This window comes from Plectropomus leopardus, chromosome 14, assembly GCF_026936395.1.
Source record: "Plectropomus leopardus strain MGB_pleo_1.0 chromosome 14, ASM2693639v1, whole genome shotgun sequence".
Lineage (NCBI taxonomy): Eukaryota > Metazoa > Chordata > Actinopteri > Perciformes > Serranidae > Plectropomus > Plectropomus leopardus.
In genome coordinates, this window is record NC_142189.1 from 6,019,344 (window position 1) to 6,038,387 (window position 19,044).

At 39.3% G+C, this 19,044-nt stretch overlaps 1 long non-coding RNA gene across 1 annotated transcript; it reads left to right on the forward strand.

Annotated features, from left to right (window-relative positions):
- The first annotated feature begins 336 nt into the window (after positions 1-336).
- On the forward strand, positions 337-15,748 carry LOC148187402 (uncharacterized). The gene is made up of 4 exons (XR_015778718.1): positions 337-570; positions 4,080-4,190; positions 7,951-8,125; positions 15,282-15,748. It is a non-coding gene; the product is annotated as an uncharacterized LOC148187402 (long non-coding RNA).
- The last annotated feature ends 3,296 nt before the right edge of the window (positions 15,749-19,044 follow it).

Genomic DNA, 19,044 nt, shown 5'->3' on the forward strand with positions numbered 1-19,044 from the left:
GTTTTTAAGATAAGTTTCAGATATACACCTCAGAAAAAATACAGAGGTCCTGACCTCAGTGACCTCAGTGGTCCGTATGATCACGGTGGGTTTTTAATCAGACGGTTGTGTTAAATATGATCTGTTATGAAAGAACCCGTCACATTTAGTTAAATTGCCTTCTTTGTTATCCTCATGTTTCGTATCTCGTGTGTCCTGAATTACATTAAAACTCACGTTACCTCGTTTCAGGTCTCTTCACTTCGTCTCCTCCCGTGTTTCCTGCCTGTGTGATTACCTGCCCTGATGTGTTGCACCTGTGTCTCGTTGTCTCGTTGTCTCCCCTCGTGTATTCGGTAGGCCGTTCTCAGTCTGGTGGTACTTGTGTTCATGTGGACTTGTGAGAGGCCCGAGTGGTGTTCCAGTTCAAAGTCCACATCTAGCTAAGTTTGAACCAAATTTCCGGATGTGGTCTTGCTCCACCTTTTTAATCGAGGATGCTTTGGGGCGTGACTTGTGTGGATTTGGGACAGCCATGATGCATTTCGCACCAACGAGCGGCAATGGCAGAGGCAGAGAAAACTCACTGCTGTAAGTTATCATTTTTTAAAATTAATAATTCTTCTTTTGCAGAATGTCGCTTTATGATTTTTTATGGAAGAACATAGTGATTTTTTTTTATTCAAATTCAATTCAATTCAAATTAAAATTTTCAGTTTCAGTGCATCAACAACAAGATCTAGAAACACTCAAAATATGTATAAATGTGCAGCATTAAGCTGCTTAACCAGCTCTAATCGCAGGCCTGGAGCTGCACTTCTTCAGCTCAATGTCCTTAAAAAAATTCCTGTGATGATGCTTTTTATTTATTAATTAATTATTATTTTATTTATTTAAGTTTTGCATTTTTTTATGTCATGTGTTTTTAATGTGTTTTTGGTATCACGTATATGTGATTCTTCCATTAACCTGTTTATATTTTAAGCATTGTGCATATTTTGGATTGCACTTTACTGATACCTGTATTCTCTATTTACTCTCTATATGTGTGCGCTCTCTCTCACGTCATACTTGAACTGCTGCACAGCAATTTCCCTCAGGATAAATAAAGTTATACCTCATCTTTAAAACTGTTTTATAAGGCGCGGCTGACTGTTAAAAGATTGTAAACCTGCTGCAGAGGGAAAAGGACGAACAGGGAGGAAGTCATCGTAACGGAGACAAACTGACTGACACTCGTGAACCAGATTTGAACCTCTAACATGAAGAGCGATGACTGACACCACATCGCTCCATCCTACCGGGAGACGACGCCTCAGAGCAGTCTGTGTGTGTGTGTGTGTGTGTGTGTGTGTGTGTGTGTGTGTGTGTGTTAAAAACATAAAGAAGTATATCTGTATGCGTCTGTGTGACAGCAGAGAGATGCACACAGTGTGTCTTTGTGTGTGTGTGTGTGTGTGTGTGTGTGTGTGTGAGTGTAAGATGAAAGGGATGCAGACTGGCCTCAGGCTCCAATTAAAAACAGGCTGAGGTTGCTATGGCGATATAGGTGAACTGAAGTACTTTATGAAATATTAGTGACGGATGGACGGACGGACGGACTGGTTTACACCTCCAGCAGAGAACAAACTGTTCTGCAGACATTTCGGGTTAATGTTTTAACTTTACTGTTAGTTCTGCTTTTAACCTTTTTACCCTTTTGTTCTTCTTTTGTGAAGACAATACCTGAATACTTCACAATGTTCATAATATTAACAATAGCAGTTTGTTGTTTCAGGTTTTTTCAGATATTAATATGAAAAAAATGGCATAATAAAATTAAAAACCTATTAAAACAACATCCATAGGCTAATAATATTAAACTTTAGTGCATAAGACATATCTAAAGGTTGGGCACCAAACATAAAACGAATTAAATGTACAATGTCATTTTAGTAACACTAAATAATAGCCTATGTGAACTGGTTTATGACTAATGTTTCTGTTTTGGTGGTTTGCTGTTAGCTTAGCCAAAAACAAACAGTAACGTTATTTTAGTCTAAAATATAAAAATATGTAATGAAGTATTAGGGCCACTGTTAGAGATGTTGAGAGATTAAGTCAAAATATTTCAGGGGGAAAAAAACAAAAATACCCATATTCGTTAAACAAACAAAAAAGAAGTAATATTTTGAGATTATAGGCTTAAAATTAAAATGTGGAAGATGATTTCTTTTATAAAAAAGCTACATTTTGGGGTGAAATCTCAAAAAAGTCTCAATCAAGTTTTCATATTTAAAGAATTACATCATAATATTTCCAGAGCAAAGTTATGATATTTTGAGAATAAAGTTTGAATATTTGTAGTCAAAATATTTTAAGACCAAAGTTGTAATATTTTGGGGATAGTAACTCAGTATTTTTAGAATGAAATTATAATGCTTTGACAATATCACCCTAATATTTTGATGATAGTTAAAATATCTGTCACATAAGGTCGAAGATATTTTTCGAACAAAATCATAATATTTGAAGAATTAGTCTCTAATATTTTTAGCCTTCATCTTCTGCTGTAAAAATGCTGCATTTTTTATCATCTGTTGACTTTTACACTAAAAAAAAAGCATTAAAATATACTGATTTATTTGAACTCAGCAGGGAGGAAACGTGGCACTTTTCCAGTTAAAAACACAAAAAGACATTTGCATGAATAAAAATCAGCACTGCTGTTGCTGCATGGATCTGCCTCACAAACTCTGTTGGTTATTTTTTAATCTTTGTTTTTCAAATTCAGTTCCCTCCACTCATAATTACATCTTGTTGTTCTTCCTCCTGAAGCGCTCTCTCCGGAGGCTGCAGCAGTTTAACTGCAGGGGAAGTTCACTTTTTAGTATTTTGTTCTTCAGTGCTTGTTTGCTGTCTCTTGCTGTGATGAAACGAAACTAAATTTATTTACTTTTTTTTTTTCCAAACCCTAACTCAGATTTTCTATCTAGCCATGTTTCATGTGTTACATATAATTGCATATAAATCAGTTCCATGAAGTCCGGTCACTATTTTGAAATAAATACCTCAGGATGAACAGAGCTGAAAATGTATTTATTTACTTTATTGGTAATTTTTGTACCTCTTTTGTAAACGATTGTTCTTTTCAGTCTCACATACTGTATATACCGATGCGTCGCTGTAAATGCATCGCTGTAAAAGTTGATGGTACTTGGCAACATGATCTCATTCCAACCCATCAAGTGGTGCCGTTCTTTCAGTGACCTTCTCTGTCTACTTATGACGTTTTAGGTAACGTTATGCATCAGCTGTTAACAAATGAACGTGGTGGGCTGATGTCGTGGTGGGATGAGGCAGCCTGTACCATCATGTCAACAAATGCACATGGTGGGATGAGGCAGCATGGTCCTTATGTTTACATAACAGCACAGACCGTCACAGTGGTTAGGATTAGACAAAAGAGTGACATGTAGCACCCTCATGCTCCTTATCTTTCATAGTAACTGATGCTGTCCATTAGCGTTTCATGCACATGCGACCGGTTCTGTCCAGCCTCGTTTTCAAGTGACATCACCCGTGTGTGCTGCATGTGGATGCAACACGCCGGTGCCATCCAGCTGTCAGCCAGCATCATGGCAGGCTTTTGGTGTCACACTCGTACACTGAAAGCTCTGCCAAAGTGGCACTATTTGGTGAGTTTGGAGTGAGAACGGTTAAGGCGGAAAAAGGCTTTCAGGATCGCAAGCATGTTTCTGAGAGGAAGCAACAACAAGTTAAAACTTAGAAATGAGCAGTGTAACAACATTTTACACTAAACAGGTTTGCGTTCAGCTGAATTAACACCTGTGTTAAACTGTGTGAGAAATCTGAAATGGCATGTTATTTAAAATTGTGTAATTTTCTGCTTTTGCATCATTGCATAGTAGTTATTTCCACACCATTATCTCCACCTGAATATGATAATTTGTTTGTCTTGATTTTTCCTTCCAGTGTTAGTTGGGACAAAACTTAAAAAAGAGCTTTCTCATTGTTGGTTTAAAAGTTAAAAAGTTTCAAACAAATGACTGTGAATAAGTTATCTGTGATCTTTTTAAAATGCTGTCTCTCTGTTTTAGAGGCGTTAAAGGAGAGCGCGGAGGGGGATCGTTACTGAAGGCGTTGATTAATGCAGCTGCGAGAGAAGGAGCTGCTGGTCACTCGTTACAGGAAAGAAACAAGAGAGAGAGGTGATTCATTACGAGCTTTTTGTTTCGATGGTGAGGCTGTTTCCTTCTCTGGACACACACAGACACACAGACACACACACACACACACACACAGACACACACACACACAGACTCTTTTAGACTATTCCCGAATGTGTCGGCTGAATTGGTTGTTCCTGTCAGTTTGTTTTTATTCTGCATCTGTTTATTCATCGTCCTGCTGAGAAACCAGAACAGTTTCTGCTCGAGGCAGATTTTTCCGGAAATGTCTCATCACTATCACATGCTTCTAGGGATGTAAAAGTGTAGAGCAAAGTCTCTGAGTGAGGCGGTTTGAAGCACAAATTGCATCGTCATGCACATCTTTTCCAACGACCGTCTTGCAATGATTCCATTTTTATGAATGGGGTTGACTTTTTCAACATAAACGAGACGGATATCCATTAATCCTCAAATTGCACAAATTGAAATGAAATGTGAATACAAAATGTTTTTACGCTTGCACAAGGTGGTATTTCAGGCGATTCGTAAAAGCCACATTTTGTAAAACTGCAATGGGAACACTTTTTTTTCCGCTTTTATAGATCATATGATGTGCAACACTTGTTGGCGGTAATGCAACTTCATGGATGCCAACCACCAGTAGACCCAAATAATAAGAAGAAGTACAACAAAGTCACGTGACTTTCTACAAAACATGGCGCAGTATGTATGGGCGGAGAAAGAGATCGAGACTCTTATACGAGAGAAATAAATGATGGTGATATTCGATTGGCTTTATTGAGTGGCTGCAATAAAAATAAACCTGCCGATGTTTTGAACATCCATCACCATGGTTACTGGAATGTTATCGTGAGAGGAAACTCGCGTAACACCGTGAGACAATTCGGTCAATAGAAACACAGTCATCTCGCAACTGTGTTTTATTGCAATTTTGAAAATATCTCTTAAGTTGAACAGATCTGTAATGGAAACCCGCCTACTTTTACTATATTAGGTTTTTTGTCACTGGACTCCGTCCTCTTGTCCAAATATGGTCACTTCTGGCTCCAAAAGTCCAAGAATATTGACGGCCAAAATGCCAAAATTTACGGCGTCCAAACAGAATCAAATCAAATCAAATCAAATCTTTATTTGTATGGCACTTTTCATACAAAGAGTAACACAAAGTGCCTCACAGAGATTAAAAACAATAACAGAAATGAAAAACATCAATGAAAATCAAGAAAAATACAGACAGCCTGACCCTCCCACCCCCACCTAGATGTACGCAACAACACACACACAATCATGTAGATATTCCCACACATATTCGCAAAGGCACCCGAACATCCACCCTTACCACCCACACACACGCACACATACACCAAGTCCATGTTTATACAGTCTGTGGATGTGACTGGCTGCATCTTCAAGTTCGTCATCACTGTTTGATGATTTTTTTTTTTTCAGTCTGTCTGTGTGTGTGTGTCGACCTGAGTGTCATCTGACATTGTCGCGCCTTGGTCTTCGCAATTAAAAAGGCGTAAACACACCAGCTGACATCAGTTTAATAAACAGCTGCCACACACACACACACACACACACACAAATCTCCCTCTTCGACCTCTTTGCTCGCTCTTCTTCTCAATTTTTAAATGTCACCTCGCCCTCTCTCTCTCTCTGTCTCTCTCCTATGTATCTCAGTGTCTCTCGCCCCTCCCGCTCCTCTTTATGCAAACTCACGCCTCCTCCCTCTCTCCTCTCTCACCTCTCCGACTGTCACCTCTCTCTCCTCTCTCTTTCTCTTTCACACTCATTTCCCTGCACTTTCTTCTTCTTCTTCTCTCTCTCTACTTCCCTCACTCTCTATCTGACACTGATCTGTCTGGTGTTGCCCAAAAGTATGTGGACAATCCTTTTCGGTCTGGACCTCGTTATTCGAAAGACAGGAAATCTAAACGCTGACTGAGACTTTTCTCCCAAGAAAAATGACAGCATTACTCTTTTTATCAATTTTTTTCACCCAAATGATAAAATCCTCTTGTTTATTTTTCAGTTTGGGAAGTCAAAGACAAATTATATCATTCTGCAGATAGCACTGCTTCTTTGTATTTGTTCTGGAGGGCATGGAAAAACATATTTTGACATTTAATTAAGTAAACAGTCATATTTTAGACATTAAAATAACTAAAGTGACTTTTGGTTTCACTTTAAAAACAAACATTTATTTCTTTCTTTTCACTCTTTACACTGTCGTTGTTGCTGGTGTTGCCACAAACTGCAACCGCCAGACACGTGCACTCCAACTTCATCACATGATGCATCTCTGTCAGGAACTTCTGCGCCTGCCTATGACATTTTAGGTCAGCTGTTTACTCGCCGGGATGCCGTTGCGGTGATGTCACCAAATGCACATGGTGGGATGACGTCACGGTGGGATGATGCAGCTCATTACCGTGATGTCACAGCATGCATAAAGCTGCACTGTCCTTATGGTTAATACAACAGCGAGGACCGTCACGATGACTGGGATTAGGCAACAAAGTGAACACGAGTGACATGTTTGGCTGTCCACATACTTTTGGCCACATAATGCACTCCTATATGTACTCCCTCTCTGTCTTCCTCCCACACATCTCTATTGTTTTCTTCATGAGCGACACACTGTTAAAGTACAACAGTTTCTTGACGCACAGACCCACAATGACATATCCGAAATATTTTTATTGTTATACACTCTCACACACAAACACACACACACACACTCTTTTCGAGTATCGAGGCCAACCAGCTGCTCTGCTCTGCAGCAAAGACCCCCTATGGAGGCCAGTATAACCTCAGTGAGTGAGTGTGAGTGTGTGTCGTCTCCACCCTCATATTAAGCAGATAAAGTCACCATATCCTGATAAAAGTAACCAAATAGGTCACCAAGAATGTTTTTCCCCTCCTCAATGTCTCCATACTCCTGTGTGTGTCTGTGTTTTTGCGACAGAAAAGACTGGATTCTCGGAAAGAAAACTCAGATGCTCTCTGTATTAAAGAGGAGTGTTTCTTTATTGTTGTTAGCTTAGCAGCGGGTGCATTAAAAATCCATGGCAGACTGAGGCTGCGAGGATCCGTCAGACTGAACTTTGAAGTCTCTAGAAAGCAGAGCTGCTGCTGCTGCTGTTTCCTCGCAGCATTAACATGATCGTCGGCAGACACCGTCGTCATCTGCAGGTCGAATGTTTGAGAACGTGACGGCCGGAGTTCAATCTGTGAATCAGTTATGTGTCACAGTTTGTCCTCTCCAGCCACATATTCCCCACAGTCGCTTCTTTGTCATTTTCCATCCATCCAACGGATGCCCTCGGACTTTCCCTCCTTTTCTCATCACTTGACCTAATTATTTTCCAAACACAAAAAAATGTGATGATATGTCTGTAGATCATTTTAATTGGATGCTAGATAATGCTGCTTTGGTTAATTCACAGACATGATTTATTGTTTTTATTGTTATCATTTATACCTTTTTCTGTGGTGTTGTTATGCTTTTTTTTCTCTAATTGAAGATTTGTTTGCTGTTTAATATTTTTCATCTTTTTTACCTATTTGGCCATTGGTGCAGGTTATTTGTTTGTTTAAAATGATGGAAAATTGTAAGTCTGTGCATTTGGGTGGTCAGATGACAGTAATCATAGAATTAGACATCCTAGAAAAGTTAAGTCCATTTGGGATCTGAACGGGTTAATCAGCCCGTCTCCATTCACTCCTTGGCAGGTCGTTAAAACTGCACTGTGTTTTGCACTATTGCTTTCAGGCCAGCAAGTCTATCCATTCCCTCGCTTCAACAATAAACCGCTGATATCATCCTGCTGCCTCGACTGGCTGCATTTAGGTCCTTTCCTGCATTTCCTGAGTCGTGACAGTGTGAGGTCTGAGCACTGCAGGAGATCTCTCTGTACACCGCTGTGCAGCTGAAGATCTTTTGTCAGGTAATAGAGTTTCGTCTTTGTTTTTGGCGTTACAAAGCCATTTGAACACTTTTGCCAGTGTTTTTGGCAAGCTTGCACAGTTTGCCATCAGTGCGCAGTACAAAGATGGGTGAAGGGGCACAGGAGACATGTCCCACTCAACATTTATCATATTTAGAGCACAGGCATTTGTCCCAGAGTAGGAGAGAGGACATTTATTTTGAAGAACCATAAAAAAATACTGGATGTGTAGCTCTTAAACACAGTGGTTCCCAGCTGGTGGGTCACAGATCCTTTCTGAATGGTCAAGTTTGAAGTTTTTCTTTGTAGTCTTGCAATATGTTTTTTTTCTTTGTGGTCTGAGCCAACTCGTTGTTTTCATTTTGTGATATAAAATTGAAAATGTGGAATCTCAAGTTTGGACCTTTAGCTAAAGACTAAAGAAATATCCAGACCCCGTAGCTGGACCAGTTGGGAACCACTGCTCTAACGGGCTTTGCTATTTTGTGCGGGTGCAGAACGACAGTGTTAAATATTACATGTTTTCAACATGAACATGAGGTCTTTTTGATCCGCAGCAGAGAGGAAAAAGATTTAAACATGAGCAGAGATCCTGTTGTATCACATACAAGCCGTTACAACCCAATTACCAAAAAAAACAATGTTTATATTACACATTTTTGCTAACAGGCAGAGTGGGTACGTTGAAACTTTACGTTCCCCAGTAAAGTGAAGGTGTGGGTAAAAAAATCACTTGGTTATGGTTCGGAAAATATCGTGTTTTGGGTTAAAAGGGTTAGGGTGGGTATGTTTGAGTGCACAAAATCTGCTTGAAAAGCAAGGAAGGGTTGGATAAAAATACCCAGGTTCAGTGCCTCGGATGCCGCTGGAAAACACTGTGATGTGACAGTGAAAAAACACAGTTTTGTAGCTCAAATGCTGCTGAGAAACGCTGCGGAAAAACAGTTTGGTAACTCAGACATAATTTTATAGCACGAGTTGCTGACTTGATGTCATAAATGCACAAACATGGCGAGAAAAAGTCAATATTTGGCAAATGGTAAGAAACTTTTTTTCTTAATTCACATATTAAATATCAATTATTGATCAAATGCTAAGTGTAATATGGTGTTAATGTAAACCACAGACCATGTAGAGTGACTCAGCTATATTTTAGTGATTTAAAATGTCTGTCTTTGAAGTCATGGCTCAACTAATTGGTCTCCTTTGCTCTTTGTTGTCATGAATAAACTGGAAACAAACGCTCGAAGCATTAAAATGAATCCCGTCTTCTTTGTAGCTTCGATGTTGTTCCCACTTTATGACCTCAAAGCACGTGAACTCGATGAAGTTGGAGGAGCGACTTCCAAACTAGGAAAGTACGACCTTCTGACATCATATGAATGCAGCATTAGTCCCGTTTTTGGGGACACTTAAAAGGCATTCTGGGAAATGTATGGACTCACTAACTCTAGAGAAGAAAAGGGCGAGGCACGTGGACGCAAAGGGAGGTTCACCAGGAAAAAGAAATTGCAAGTTTTCCTGCACATCAACGATTCTTAAATGTTTTTACTTTAAAATAGTAAAATAATGACGCTTCTGTGCGAAGTGAGCGCCATCTGATGATGATGATGCTCTCGGCTATAAGCAGCACCCCTCCAAGTTTAAGGATCTTTTACGTGTTGTTGTTGGACTTGAGAGAATTGTGTCTCATAAGAAAAGCGTGTTGTTATAATTCACAGCTCCGGTGTGTCAGTGTGAAGCTCCCTGCCAGACTTTAACCTCTGAAAATGAAACGCAGTCTACTCCACTCTTTGCTCTGTACATGCGATCGCTCCCAGCATGGCGGCGTCTTCCCAACCTGCTTTGCATATGACTGCAGGGTTGGGGATCAAAGAGAGAGGAAGTTATGAGACAGGCAGCGGCGGGCCCCCGTCTGATGAAACGCTCGCTGCTGCTGTCAGGAGGCCTCGCAGAGGTTTTACTGTACAGCCCGCACGCTCTGCATTTACACTTTCAGACGCTCGGCTGGCGCGATGTTTCGGGGCGAATCGCTGGTAGCGCAGGTGGGGGGTCGCTGTATCGCTCTGGGACTCGTCAACAGAAGTGGAAGGAGCTGACGGACTCACGCTGGCTCCAACCGGTGACCTTTCAGCTGCAGGAAAGAGTCTTCAAAGCCACAATATAACAAACACTCACATAAAATATCGCTAAATAAACAGGAACTATCGGCCTGTGTGTTCAGACTGATAAAAGAATTAAAAATGTCCAATATGACTTCTAATGAACTGAAAGATCTGAGAATATGCTGACAACAATGAAAAAAAGCTTAATTAACACGATAAAAACAAACAAAACCAACAGCCCCAAAGACAGATGCACATGGAGGGATTTTGGGGGTACTTTGAATAGGAACAAAGAGCAAAAAGATTTGCAGCAACATTGATTGTAATAGTTCCCTGTCTATTCTCCATATGGCAAATATGATAAAAAGGACATCATCAGATGGAAAAATGGCAAAATTTACGCCATACACATGAACCACAGCCAAAATGATCAAAACATGAAGAATGGAAAGCGTGAAAATGCAACAAGCAGTCCCTAAGGGTTAAACATATGTTTGTTTGTTTGTTTGTTTGTTTGTATTTTCACCCTGCTCCGTCGATGCAGTGGCCTCGCTGAAGTGAACGACTGAGACTGTTTATCGGTGGTGGCTGTTTTCCATCAGGCGGCTCAGCAGGAGCAATGGCAGGTGTTGATGTGGGAGCTCTCCCACCTGAGGAGGACTTTCATTACACTCCGCTGCCTCAAGGCAAACATTTCAATATTGTGACTCTGACCTCTCTGTCTCTGTCTCTGTCTCTGTCTGTCCCAACAGACGTGTCAATAACAGGAGTGTTTTCGGACTGTACTAACCTCTGTGAGGAGGCATTAACACACAGGACAGCACTGACTGCGTCTTCTGAAGCCTCACTGTTTAGCTCCTTATGTAAGTTCAGTTTGGGCTTTTTTATCACCTTGGTTTTATGGTGGTATTCGTTCAGTCTGTTGGTCACCTTTCTGAGAAGATAAATGTCTGATGAAAGCATCTGACAAAGGCTTTTTGGAGCTGTTCACGAATGTCAAGAAAGAAAAATAAGTTTATTTCTGGTGTTTTTGGCCATTAAACCCCAAACTGTTTGAGTTTTCAACTTAATTCTTCTTTGGCTGCAGTTAATCAGTTTATGCAGCGAAATAAATTAAAGGAGTTCATAAATGTTGAATAAATGCTGTGAAACTGTAAACACATCTTTTTACAGAACGCTAAACTGAATTTCACAGTTTTATCAAGTGGACCTTGAGTTAACCGTCAGGTATTTTTGTTGTTTTTCGCGGATCTAGTGATATCAAGATCAATAACCAGCCTCCACACTAAAACGGCTAAAATATATAACCTAAAAATGAGAGAAAAATAAAATGTAACCATAATCAAAAGTGAATATCTGTGCTGGCAATTTAATAAAATTGAAATAATTATTTTTTAAAAATACAGAATGCTTTAAAAATAAATATTTTTAATAAAACAAAACTGTTATGACAGAAAGGTATTGCATGAATAAATTACATGACATTAAATAAAATCAGAATTACATTTCAACATAGAACATTTTGTAATTGAACTACAAAGTCTTTTAAATCAAAAAATAAAAAAGTGAAAACAAAATTCAACATATGTATATATACATATGACTTTTAAAGTGATATTATAGCATAATCGTTAGCTTTTATTTCCATGTCATACCAAACATTTGGCCCATTCCTCAACACAAAAACATGTTTAATAACACAAAACCAAAAGAAATTTAGTCACTAACAACTCCTTTATACTTTCAAATATTGAGTAAACGCCACATAACTTGTACACAGAATAGCAGAGAAAGCTATAATAAAGATAAAAAGTTAACATAGTAATTATCTTCAAACACAAACATTGTCTTGTGATGGTTTTGTGGGCGAGTCAGTGTGAGATCCTGCTGGACTTGGCTCGTTCACAGCTCCGTATTGTTGGAGAGGAGCGAGATATAAATACTCAGACAGCTTCCTGCTTCGCCCTGCTGGGGTTCAGTATTACAGCCGTCCCAGCTGAGCACACACACCCAGACACAATAGACCGGCCCGGACCGCCTCGCGGAGCCCGGCCTTCATGGAGGATTAACCCACACAAGTCTCCTTCATTTGTTTTATTCAGAGCGTGACAGAAGGACGGATACAAAGACGGGGAAATATTTAGAGTCAGTTATGTTTTCAAATGACGCAAGTTAATGAAGTCATGTGGGAATCATCTGTGAGTTATTTCTGCAAATCTCCCCTAAAATTTAAAGCTAAACACTACAGCCACCACTGCTAATGAGAGTTTGGGACATTTCCAGCTGTCTTTGCAGTGACAAAAGTAGGTATTTTTTAACGAGAGTTTGGGACATTTCCAGACACGATCGCTGCAGCAAAAGCACATATTCTTTTAACAAGAGTTTGGGACATTTTTTAACTGTGATTGCTGCAACAAAAGTGTGTATTTTTTAACTAGAGTTTGGGACATTTCCAGCCAAGACAGTCTCAACAAATACTGTTATTCTTTGAATGATTTGGGACATTTGCAAATACTTGCTTTTTTCTTTGGGGCAAAAAAAGCGGGTATTTTTTTAACAAGAGTTTGGAACATTTTCAGCTGTGATCGTTGCAACAAAAACAAATATTTTTAGCTTGATTTAGGGACATTTCCAGCCATGATTATAGTATATAGTGTCTTAATGAGAGTTTGGGACTTTTCCCACTGCGATTGTACAGAAAAAGCAGGTATTTATTTTCGAGTTTGGGACATTTCTGGCTATGATGATCTTCTATTTCCAAGTGACTTAAGCAAGTGTTTTTAAGAAGAGTTTAGGACATTTCCAGCTGTGACTGTGGCAACAAAAGCAGGTATTTTTGAATGAGGGGTTGGCTTTGTTTGTAGCGATAAAAGCTAATATTTTTTCAGGACATTTCCAGCCATAATTGCAGCGAACAAACCAGGTATTTTAAACCTAAACACTATCTGTTTATAACCACAACCAAGTGTTTTTTGTGCCTAAACCTAACCCACAGCGAAACATTAAGATGCAAAGTAAACAGTACATAAAAATCTAAGCTGTAACATGTCCATTATTTGCAGAATCCAAAAGGAAAGCGGCACCATGAGAAACAGAGTCTTGGGTAACGATTTGACGTAATTTATCAGAATAAATCAAAGGCATGTTTGAAGTAAATATGCGTACTGTGGACGTTACATCATGACATGAGGGGAAATCCTGACTGTTAAGGAGCAGCTAAACAGCCACGCTCCTGCAGTTTATGAAACACCAGCCGGACGCGTAAAGCTCCAGAGCTGCTGCAGACTGTTCAGAGCTGGAGGGGAGGACAGGACGTCCTCTCAGCCCATCTGATGTCTCTTTCAAAGCTCTCACACCCTCAGGGCTTTATTTTCAGAGTGGGTTTTAAGGAGATTTTCCCAAGAAGAAAAAAAATGTTTCGTAAGCCCTCGAGTGTTACTATTGAATGATGCATGTGAGAGAGGAAGAGAGAAGGCTGGAGGAATCTCTTTCTGTCCTCGATGCTGTTTTTTAATCTTCATATTGCCGTGTGCTCCAGTAGCAGACACACTGCAGGGTTCAGGGTGAGGAGTAGGGCAGGAAATCAGCTGATAAATCTTTAAATCCAACAGGAGGCACTCTCACTATTTCAGCAGTCAGGAGAGTTTAATTTAATTTAATAGGATATGATGTTGAGTGGCCTTTTCTGTGTAAGTGCCTTTGAGAGAGTCGATTCTAAAAAAACACCTCTTTTATAAATGACCTTCAGTGTGAATAGCATTAACTATCATGGTCTCATATCCTTTGTTGTGTTTTGACCATATTAGTTTTTATCAGTCCGTATAATATTTTTAGCCGTGCTGCGGGTGTGTTTGTCCGTTCACCAGACTGAATGGAAAATGACATTTAGTACAGACAGTCATGACTCCCTGAGGATTAATGATTTTTCTGATCCTTTGTTGTTTGTCGTTTTGAGCTGAATGTCTTGTCAACGACTGTATGGTTTTCCATCTAATTTTTGTTTCAGAAAGTCATGTTGTCCACACAGGATGAACTTTGGTGATAATCTGATTTTTCATCCCCTCATCACATCAACATTTACTTTATGTCCAAAGTGTTGACATTCCCATCAGCCTCCGCTTGTGTCTAAATGCTAATTATTAACAAATGTATGCTTGCTGAACTAATACGGTGCTGAACTAATACGGTGAACATGGAAAACTTTACACCTGCTTTTATTTTTTTTTAGCATTATTTTTCATTGAATTTTTAACTGTATATCAAAACGTACGTGCAAATGTATATCCCCTCATACAGTCACACTTTCCAACAGACAAAGAAAATAAAATGAATAATGACAATAACAGTCACAACAACAACAACAACAACAACAACAACAACAATAATAAGAATAAGAGTAAGAATAACAGATTATAAATGAAATGAAATTCATTAATTATTAATTGGATGAAATAAATAAATATAATGAAAATATATAATAAATACATGAAAATAGAATATTAAAGTAATATAACAAACATCAAAAAATAAAATAAAATGAGAAAATTAAATTAAATTAAATGTACGATCAGTACTTTCATGTTATCCATATATCATCTCTTTTTCAGTCAGTTAAACATGTTTTGTTGGTCAAGGACATAAATGAGACCCAAATACAAACATACCTGCTTTTAATACTGACAAGGATGTAGGTTTCTTTTCAACAAATAAACAAAAAAAAAAACATACAAATGTAACCTATCAGTGGTTTGCAGAAATGGACAATCCTAACATTTTATGGTGATGACTGGGTTGCATTAATATATCAGTCAAGAATGAATCTCAGTGAAGAAGAAGCAGAGCGGTATGTTTCCTAATTCCCTTGTTATTGTAGAAAGTACCACTTCTACTACTTCTATCACTGCTGCTACTTCAACAGACTCCTTCTCCTTTCCACTTGCTCATGTTATCATGAGGTGAGTTTGATCTGTGACCCCTCTTGTACTGAAATTTGCTTCACTCGAGACTCTGCTTATTGACTGTGACTCAGCATCATCACACTCAATCCTCAGACCCTGCTGACCATCACTGCGCAGCTCCTAGCAACAGGCAGTCAGACAGTCCCAACTGGTCCCCCCGCTGACCCGGGCCTGCATCACCACACATCACAGCGATCATGTCATTAAATCCGCTGATGACTGCACAGCAGAGCAGCTCCTCACTAACAAGCATGAGTCAGCCCGCAGAGACGCGGCAATCTCTCTCCCTCAAAGTCAACGACACACACGAGGAGATGGTTCTTGACTTCAGAGGGACCTCTTCATATCAGTGGAGGCAGCGCTCGTCCACGTGTTCCTCCTCAGTGAGACGACTGTTAATGGAGCCAGAAACACGGTGAACGCACAGTGAACACACACCAACGCCTCTGTTTCCTGGAGACCGAGCAGAGGTGGAGCTGCTGTTCCAGATGTGACACAAAGAGCATCAGTGTCTGACAGAAACAGTGAAAACATTAAGGATTTACAAGAAGTGTTTATTTTGTACTACACAGCAGTCCTTTTTTATAATTAACAGTATTGTATATGACTAATTGGGATTTAATAAAAAAAATATACTTTATTATTATAAACAAATTATACTTACTATTACTTTATTATTATAAACAAAAATTTGAAATTTTCAGTCAAGTTATTTATTTATTACAAGCAGTCACTGGAAATGAAGGTCTATCCAGCAATGCTCATTAAATGTGTTTAAAAAGAAAAAAAAAATCAAGTAAAACTGAAAATCTGAGTAATAAAATAGCGCTGAAGGGATAAAATAGACACATATATAAAACATTAGATGAAATAGTGTTTATATTTATATTTTTTGTAAATCCTGCACGTTTTTTTTTGTATTGAAATGCTCACAGTTGTATGAGAAATGTTTGCAAACCCAGCGCCAAGGTGAACACGTGCAACCTTGCAGATTTAAAGCTCTCCCATCAGACTTATCAGGTTGACTGAAAACGCTCCTCTGCTTCATTTATTGCACCTGTCAGTTTTTTTACAAGAATCACTATGTGTGTTTTGCTCTACACCTCAGCAGAGAGCGTTACATTTGCAATGCTAATGACTGCTAATGTGTCAGACGGGAGTCAGTGTGTACGTTTTGCACTAGATGCTTTACATTCTTGTCACTTGGGGTGGAAACTAACTCATTACAAGTTCTCTTATTGCTGTATATAAATAGCTTTGTCTGGCGAGATTCATATTCAGACATCATGCATTCAGAAGCTGTAGCTGCTGCAAAGACGGTCAAAGAAATATGTCCCAAATACAACCTATAAAGCTCTGATTGGATGTGTTTAGCCAAGCAGACTCACTAGAGGAAAACTACTCCATCCAATTTTCCAAAGTTGTCTTATTTTATATTTAGTAGAAATGTAGTTCTCTGTGCATTTTCTAGCAGCTAAATCAGGTTCTTCCCAGCTAAAGGACAGCTAACTTTCAAGGGAAAAGAAGGATCTTGAGCACACTGTTTGATTTGCAGCCTCTATTTGTGCAAGCAAGACGCACACATTGGATTCACACTGTTAACACAGCTGAGCCCTTTGGCTCAAGAACTGAATTTGTCATGTTTTCTTTTCATTTGTCACACTTGATTGATGCAGTTCTTGTATGTTTTGTAAGATAAAATGAGATAAGATAAACTTAATTAATCCCACACTGGGGAAGTTCACTTGTGTTAGCAATTCAAAAGTCAAAAGCAAAGCAAAAAGACACAAGTCAGAAGGGAGAGGTGGGTGGGGGTACTTTTTGTGTTTTAAGTTTGTAATTTTGTACAGATATCTGTATTCCTCCAGCCGTTATCAGGGTGTAACAAAAAAAAGTGACATCAAATCCGGACACACAATGCAGCCTTTAGTATTCGTATGAGATGCACCAGGTTTTCAACAAACTCCAATATAAACCTGTCTCTTTTAGACATCAGGTAAAAATGTATAAAAAGAGCACAAAGTAAAGTTTAGTAAAAAGTGCACAAAATCAATCAAGTGGGGCTTGGAGGTCGATGGGTCCAAAAAGCACAGGACTTTCACCCAGACTACTCATACTATGTCCCATGTGAAACTAAGGCCACATTTGGACAAGAAAGGCCTTACTAAAAATGGAAAAGTCTAAAAATGGAAATTGGAGTTCATGTGATGACATTACGAAACAATTCTTGTGTACACAGATACACCAAAAACAACCTAAAATACTGTAGTATGCATGTCAGGCCAGTAGTTGGCAGTATAACTTTGTAATGACACACTATAAAAGAACACCACGTGCACATGCCCTAACTGTCAGCATTGACTCATTTTGTGGTGTCACTTGTGTGATGACACCGACATTGTCAGTGCTCTTCTTGCTGTTTTTTGTTTTTTATCTTTGTGGGTAGCCTGCAGGTAGAGATGGGCGGAGCCAACAAGGTAAGGTAAGTTTTCTCTGATTATGTGGGTGCGTCATGTATCAGGACATGTATATATACTGCCATATTACAATGCACTTGTATACATCAAGGTGTTAAATGCAATACAATACAATTTTTGCTCAAATAAAGGCTTTGATACCTTTTGTTGGAGCTGATAACAAAACTAACACAACAGATCTTTGCACTGAATGTATAGAATTAAAAGTGGGACAAAAGTACTAGTACACATTTCTTTACTTGAGGATATTTTACATTCCCACACCATCTCCTGTACTTTTTTATTTTACATCTGTTGCTCGTGTCTGCTCCTCAACAAACACATTCATCAGTTTTCCTGTTCATATGATCCCGTTCTCATCCAGCTGTGTTGAATTTATTGTCTTTAATTACTTGTTGAACGTCAGCTTGTGATTCCACAGGAACTGTATGTTGTTCCTCTTATACTCACTATAATTAATGAATGACGCATAAAGCTACTTTAACCCGAAACTGAACTTCCTGCCTCTGCTGCTGTTTAAAGCAGACGCACCATAACATCCTGCCTTGCTCAGAGGAACTTCGTCAGCAGAGATTGAAGAGAGCGAAAGTTCTGCCTCTTCTTTTCTTCCAGCCAACCACCGAGGCCCGCGCTGCTGCTGCAGACATCCCAGTTTGACAGTGTTGTGTTACAGCACCACAAACTTCGAGGCTTGGAGAGAAGTGAAGGAACTGGATGCATGCTGAGAAAAGAAAAAAAAAATCCGCCCTGTCAGGATTTTACAAACCAGAAAGGTGTGAAACATGAAAGGCTGACAGAAAGTGAAATATCTGCAGATTCCATATGGAGGTGCTGATGGTGCAGCGCCTGCAGCAGGGGTCGCCTGTGGCAGCCACCGACTGCACTGCACGCGCTCTCTAACTCCTCAAATAACTCACACAAGTCAACCTTCTCAGAAACTTCTGTGTTGATTTACCACATTTCTCAATATATGGCAGGTGAAGAAATGTTTGCATGTGTTTCTAGTTCATACCAGCGTGCAGCTGCTAAAATAAGGGTTGTTACTGATGTAAAATCAAAATTCAGTTGTAAAGTTTTTCCTCTGGGTGCTTTAGTTTCCTCTCACAATTCATAGACATGCAGGCTTATATATTTGCTAAATTGCCCATAGGTGTGAATGTGAGCATCCAGGTGTGCCCTTCCTGTCTCCCTGTGTGAGCTGAGAAACTCCATCCCCGTACGACCCCTGTAAGCAGGTATAGATAATGATGGATATTACGCATTATAAATGTATTTATTGTACAGTATGCAGAAATTCTCTGCAGGCCTCTGGAGCACATGATGCATTATTGCTATGTGCATTTTGTATTTTTTCACTCCAGGTGTGAATAAAGAATCCA